The sequence below is a fragment of the Nycticebus coucang genome, chromosome 1 (assembly GCF_027406575.1).
Source record: "Nycticebus coucang isolate mNycCou1 chromosome 1, mNycCou1.pri, whole genome shotgun sequence".
Lineage (NCBI taxonomy): Eukaryota > Metazoa > Chordata > Mammalia > Primates > Lorisidae > Nycticebus > Nycticebus coucang.
This window is the reverse complement of record NC_069780.1, coordinates 6,079,325-6,085,995: the sequence shown is the minus strand read 5'-3', so window position 1 is coordinate 6,085,995 and position 6,671 is coordinate 6,079,325. Positions and strand designations below refer to the sequence as shown.

Genomic DNA, 6,671 nt, shown 5'->3' with positions numbered 1-6,671 from the left:
ACTTCTGGAAATGCCAAGTGCCTTGAGGGACAGAGTAGGGTCAGGTGTCTTCCTAGGATCCTTGCTTCTCTACCACCCTGGGTCTCCATTCTGCCTCCCTTAGGATTCTGTGACCTTGAAACAAATGCTGTCTTTAAAAATATTTTATCCAACTCCCCAAAGGATTGGCTAAACCAACAAGGTTACAAATAGAATTCTTCATTTTCTTTTAAAGAAATAAAATATTTTAAATGTCATTGATTACCTCTCATGCTCACGAGGAAAAGCAGAGGTTGGTTATAAATTAATGAAACCAAGAAAATACAGCAGTGGTTGAAAATTCTTCTCTCCGTACCAATGCACTTACAATATTTTGTTGTATCAATAATAGCTATGTGATTTTACATGTCAGGCATGCATAAATGTGTCTGTCTTATTAGTTCCAACTTTCACCATTGGAGAGGATGCTCCTAGCCGCTATGTCATCAGTAACAGAAGATGAGTATCCTGTTCCAAAATCTAGCTCGGCACCTCCCTCCTCCTCCCCTTGAAGGAAAGAACAGTCCTGATGGATGACACTCTCCAGGAGCTACACGGCCATGAGCAGCTTCTTCCCCCAGGCATCCTGTGACAGCACAGTTTAAAGATCAAACACAGGGCACTGCTGCTGTGACACAGTTTGCCCTTTGCAGTGTCCTGGTTAAAGGGCAAGGCTTCAATAAAATTTCATATCGTCATATTATCCCCAGTCCAGTGTGTTTTTCCATCATCCTGAGAATTTTAAGAGGGATCAGGAAAATGAGCAAGGGACTCTGGAAACAGGGTCTTTGTGTCTGGGCAGTTATATTCCTGCCTACCTATCGGGGGTTTTATGACAAAGGGGAACAGCACTGGGTGGGCTGGGGGAGGGGTTACCTGCATTATCTGCTGAGCTTGGGGAGCTGGAGGGTGACAGAAGGATCCTGTGTCCATCACACATCCAAGGCCTATAAGAAGTTAAGATGGGCGGTGCCTGTGGCTCAGCGGGTAGGGCGCCGGCCCCACATGCCGAGGATGGTGGGTTCAAACCTGGCCGCGGCCAAACTGCAACAACAAAAAAAATAGCCGGGTGTTGTGGCGAGTGCCTATAATCCCAGCTACTTGGGAGGCTGAGGCAAGAGAATCGCCTAAGCCTAGGAGTTGGAGGTTGCTGTGAGCTGTGTGACACCACGGCACTCTACCAAGGGCGATAAAGTGAGACTCTGTCTCTACAAAAAAAAAAAAAAAGAAGAAGTTAAGATGTGTCTAGCAAAAATACAGGATTTCTGGCCCTTTTAAGTGGGACAGGAGTTGACAAAGCCATGGAGAAATATGCTTAAAATTTCCCTTTGCCTTACTTAGGAGGAAAGTTACAAGGGTTTCCCTGGTCTGTCTTGGAGATAAACAAATAAAAAAAGAACATCAAAGTAATTTTCCTGTAAGTTGTGCAAGTTTGCTGTGGGCAGGCCTGCTGATGAACGTCCTGGCAACAGGTACAGCTGTCAGCGGAGAACGCCAATGTTCCTTGTGGGTGGCAACACTGGAAATGGGGAGAAGGGAACATTGTTTATGTCATGAGTAGAACTTTGACAATCAACCACCACAGATCGTAAATCTCTGCATACAGAAGATTCTTTGAAGACAAAGTTCAGTACAACAGAAGAGAAAGAAGTTCACCTAATTAGAATTTGACACCTGCCTTATCTTTTTCTCAGAGTTGACAACAATTGTCTCTTTTTATCAGCTGATGGGATAAAAGTACAAAGGGCACACACAGAATTTCAAATGCTACTTGTCCAGAAGATGTGGCTATGTTTGCTCTGAGGGTCCCTGGTTTTGGGGAATTCGGATGTGTGAGCTCAGACTCTGGCCTGGCCTGGCTGTGGAACCCGAGCTCCCCCCGGTGTAATTAGGTGCCATGACAGGGCCTTGGGTGGCTGCAGAGCTGAGGTAAGCACGATGTCCCCAAACCAATCCTGAGAACAGATGGGTGCTGTCCAGGCGACGTCACGTCTGTGTCAGGCTCTTGTCAGAAAGCACACAAAGCCACACAGTCTTTTCCAGGGTGGGCTCGAGGGCTGAAGAGATTGCCCCACTTTCATTGACTTCATCCAAACCCAATTCCCACCCACAGACCCCACCTCCAATACCAACAGCTGTCACATGAGGGACCAAGGCTTCGGCGGGACAATTTTGGGGCACACGATTCAGTCCACAGCCACCTGGGTGCTTGGGTCCGAATCCTGATCTTTCATAGCCAGGGCCCTGGGCAAATTATTAAATCTCACGGAGTGTCCGTGTCCTGATCTGTCACATGGTCATGGAAATTGGAGCAGCGTGGTGAAAGTGAGATACGGCACAAGTTACCTCTGGTGTAATGCTCGCTAGTATTGTGGGCGTGGGACAAAGAAGACTTTCCTTGGAAGCTGAGCGCTGCGCGCAGATCCAGCCTGAGCGCCCCGCTTACCCAGAGCTTGCGCCCAGCACCCCCCCGCCCCACCTGGGTTGGCCGCCGGGAGCACAGCGTGGGGCTGCACCGCCCCCTGCCGGCCCCGCCGGGAAGCCCCCGCCTTTCCCTCGCCCACTCGCAGCGCCTCCCTTCCTCAGTTCTCACTGCTCAGGGGAAATCTTCAGGCGTCCTGGCAGCCATTCCTCGGTGGCCCACAAGCCTCCTCCCCTCCGAAGGCAGCTGCAGTTGAGGGACTCACTCTGACCCTGCTTCTTGCTCTGCCGCGATCCCAACGCTGGGATGTGCAAGAAGGCGCCCGGGGCTGGGGTGAAATGAAAAGTGTCCACAAAGCTCCTGGACACGCCCGGCCTATGGAAAGCTCTCACGGAGGACTGGGAGGTGAGGGGAGCCAGGCGACAGTCAGGAAGAAGTCACCACCCTCCCTAGTGACCGTGGGGACAAACAAGGTGAGTGGCAGGACGGTATGGACGGGACGACCTCACCTGCACTTTGCAAACGTGTGTTGTCCACGTAGCTTGTTGGAAACAGTCTGTGCTGACACAGGGCAAAATGGTAATTGAGATTGTTTCTTAAATATATTAAGCTGTAACGATATGACACCTGGTTTGAAATTTACATATCTAAAACTATGTTTCTGTAAAGCAGAAACAAAAATTATTTCACTGGAAATCTAGAGGAAAATCTAGAGGGTAGCAGGAAAAAAGAGACTTTTATCATAAATCCTTCTCCCTTCACAGGCAATCATTATTTTAATTAATTCCTTTTCTTAAAACATTTTTTTCCCCGCCTGTAGTCCCAGCTACTGGGGAGGCTGAGGCAAGAGAATCACCTAAGCCCAGGAGCTAGAGGTTGCTGTGAGCTGTGACACCAGGATACTCTACCAAGGGGTGATAAAGTGAGACTCTGTCTCTACAAAAACAAAACAAAACAAAACATTTTTTCCCCTCTTATCTCCCACTCTTTTCTGAAAATGTGGTTCAGTAAGGATAAATTTTTCATTTCCTTTCAGGCTGTGGAGTTGCTCTACAGCACAATTTATATGTGTGTTTGTACACTCTAGATACACATGGTCATGAACAATAAGAAGGTGCTTGAAGTTAAAATAGAAATGAAAAACAGAACTTACATTGAGTTTCAATCTTGTTAAATAATTAAATTAATTTTTCCAATCATAAAAGTCTTAAATAAATGTGACAGCAAATCAGAAATAATAAAAGCATAAAAAGCACAATAATTACTCATAATGTCACCACACGGTGGGGCACTGCTGTCTATGCTTCTTTCCTATGCCTTTCTGTTAAGGCCCCGGTATGTGTGTTTTTTAAGAAAATAGAACTGGGGGTGGTGCCTGTGGCTCAAGGGGTATGGTGCCGGTCCCATATGCTGGAGGTGGCAGGTTCAAACCCAGCCCCGGCCAAAAAAAAAAAGTTAAGAAAATAGAACTGGGATCTAAATGAAATCCTGACCCGTGTCCTTTAAGTCTCTTCCCAAGTCACAGGTCTTTCCACAGGGCCCTGTGTCTGAGTGTGCCAGATGCACCCGAAATGACTTTACTTTCTGTTACTTTTCAGTAGTCGGCAGCATAAATAACCTGCTTTTCCACATGAATTATTTTTAATTTTTAGAAGCAAAATCACCATTAATTATAGTAGACCCCTGTCATTTAACATCCCAATGAAAATAAAGGGAGTAAGAGTTCCCATTTCCTTCATAAAATTCCTATACTTAGAATGCCTTTTTTTTTTTTTTAACGTAGAATGTCTTTTTCTCCAATAAGGAACACACTTGCATCTACTTCAGTCTTTATAATTATTATTATTTTTGAGACAGACTCTTATCACCCTGGGTAGAGTGCCATGGTGTCATACTTTACAGTAACCTCAAACTCCTGGGCTCAAGCCATCCTCCTACCTCAGGCTTCCATGTACCTGGGACAACAGGCACCAGCCAAAATGCCTAGCTGATTTTTCTATTTTTAGCAGAGATGGGGTCCCACTCCTGTTCAGGCTGGTCTAGAACTCCTGGGGTCAAGCAATCCACCCACCTTGGCCTCCCAGAGTTCTGGGATTACTGGGGTGAGCCTCTGTCCTGGACCTATCTTTATTATTATTATTATTATTTTTTTTTTTTGTAGAGACAGAGTTTCACTTTATTGCCCTCGGTAGAGTGCCGTGGCGTCACACAGCTCACATCAACCTCCAACTCCTGTGCTTAGGCAATTCTCCTGCCTCAGCCTCCTGAGTAGCTAGGACTACAGGCGCCCGCCACAACGCCCGGCTATTTTTTGTTGTTGTTGTTGCAGTTTGGCCGGGGCTGGGTTTGAACCCGCCACCCTCGGTATATGGGGCCAGCGCCCTGCTCACTGAGCCACAGGCGCCGCCCTTTATTATTATTATTTTGAGACATAGTCTCACTGTGTCGCCCTCAGTAGAGTGCGATGGTGTCATAGCTCACAGCAACCTCAAACACTTGGGCTAAAGAGATACTCTTGCCTCAGCCTCCTGAATAGCTGAGACTATAGGTGCCCGCCACAATGCCCAGCTAGGTCTAGAGATGGGGTCTTGCTCTTTCAAAGGCTTATGCGGAAGTCCTGAGCTCAAGCAGTCCACCTGCCTCAGCCCCCAAAGTGCTGGGAGTCCAGGCGTGAGCCAGCCCGCATGTGCTGGCATTATTATCTTTGGAGCTGTTCATTTTTACCGCTCCTATGTATATCTTTCCTAGGGCTGGTGCAACAAATGGCCACGAATTTGGTGGTATCAAACAGTACAAATTTATTCTTTCATACTCCCAGAGGCCAGAAATCCATGTGTTAGCAGGGCCACACTCCACTCAAGGCTCCAGCTTCTGGTGCTCTTGGGAGCTCCTGGGCGTGTGATAGCATCACCCCAGGAACCTTTTGTTAGTCCATTCGTATTGCTATAACAAAACATCTGTCACCCACCATCAACCAAAAAACAGACAAAGAAAAGACTCCAAAAACCAGCTGGATTTTAGACATTTTGTAAAAATCTGTCACTTAAGGCATACCAACCAGGATGTTTGTAGCCTGTAATACTTGGCTTAAAAAGTTCTGCGGCTCCCTTGGCAAGGCCAACAGAACTTGGACTCAAGAATAATTTTACCTACTCAACATTTGCTTGTGACAATTAAATATCCTGTTAATATTAGGCAACCAGTGATGGCGACTAGGTCAACAGAGACAAGAAAAATGTAAAAACCCTGAACCAAATGAAAGGACGTTACTTGAGCTCCTAAAGACACATGAATAAACACGGCACGGCACAGCTCAGCCAAAAATATTTCTTTGTTGAAAATGCCCTAACATTTTGCCACACTGATAATAAAGGAAAAAAATAATTAAAGGACGGAAATTATTTAGCCCATCTTAACCACCTAGTGGAAGCAACCAACATGGAAATTACCCAAGTGATGGCAGCAGTGACCAGGAGAACACTGGTCTACGAACACTTTGGAGTCTTGTGCTGGTACGTGGACAGGCATCCATCCTTATGACTTCCCCATGCTCCAAGTCAGTGTCTGGGAGGATAGACGGCACTCAAAGTGTGCACACATCAGGTAAAAGTAAATTGGTACCCTCGTTCAGCCCAACCTCAACCACATCTACCTACGGGTGTCACCCCAGCCTCGCGCTTCCCCTTTATCTTCTCTAGGGTTCGCCTGTGCAACCCCCTACCCCAAGCCCTGTGACACCAGGACTCCGTCCCCGGCGCAGAGCCGCCAGCCCTTGCGCTCCCGCGCCCGGACGCGGAGCGGCCAGCCCTGCGCTCCTTCCTTCTCAGCACACAGCCGCCCCGCCTCGCGCTCCTCCCTCCTCAGCACGCAGCCGCGCCGCCCCGCGCTCCTCTCTCCTCAGCACGCAGCCACCCCGCCCCGCTCCGCGCTCCTCCCTCCTCAGCACGCAGCCGCGCCGCCCCGCGCTCCTCCCTCCTCAGCACGCAGCCGCGCCGCCCCGCGCTCCTCCCTCCTCAGCACGCAGCCGCGCCGCCCCGCGCTCCTCCCTCCTCAGCACGCAGCCGCCCCGCCCCGCTCCGCGCTCCTCCCTCCTCAGCACGCAGCCGCCCCGCCCCGCTCCGCGCTCCTCCCTCCTCAGCACGCAGCCGCGCCGCCCCGCGCACCTCCCTCCTCAGCACGCAGCCACCCCGCCCCGCTCCGCGCTCCTACCTCCTCAGCACGCAGCCGCGCC

The 6,671-nt window shown here is 49.1% G+C and overlaps 1 long non-coding RNA gene across 1 annotated transcript; it reads right to left on the bottom strand.

Annotated features, from left to right (window-relative positions):
- Positions 1 to 516: 516 nt before the first annotated feature.
- On the bottom strand, positions 517 to 6,417 carry LOC128582385 (uncharacterized). Its single transcript, XR_008379042.1, has 3 exons — positions 5,890 to 6,417; positions 895 to 1,062; positions 517 to 604 (listed from the first exon to the last, which is right to left on the bottom strand). It is a non-coding gene; the product is annotated as an uncharacterized LOC128582385 (long non-coding RNA).
- Positions 6,418 to 6,671: the final 254 nt, after the last annotated feature.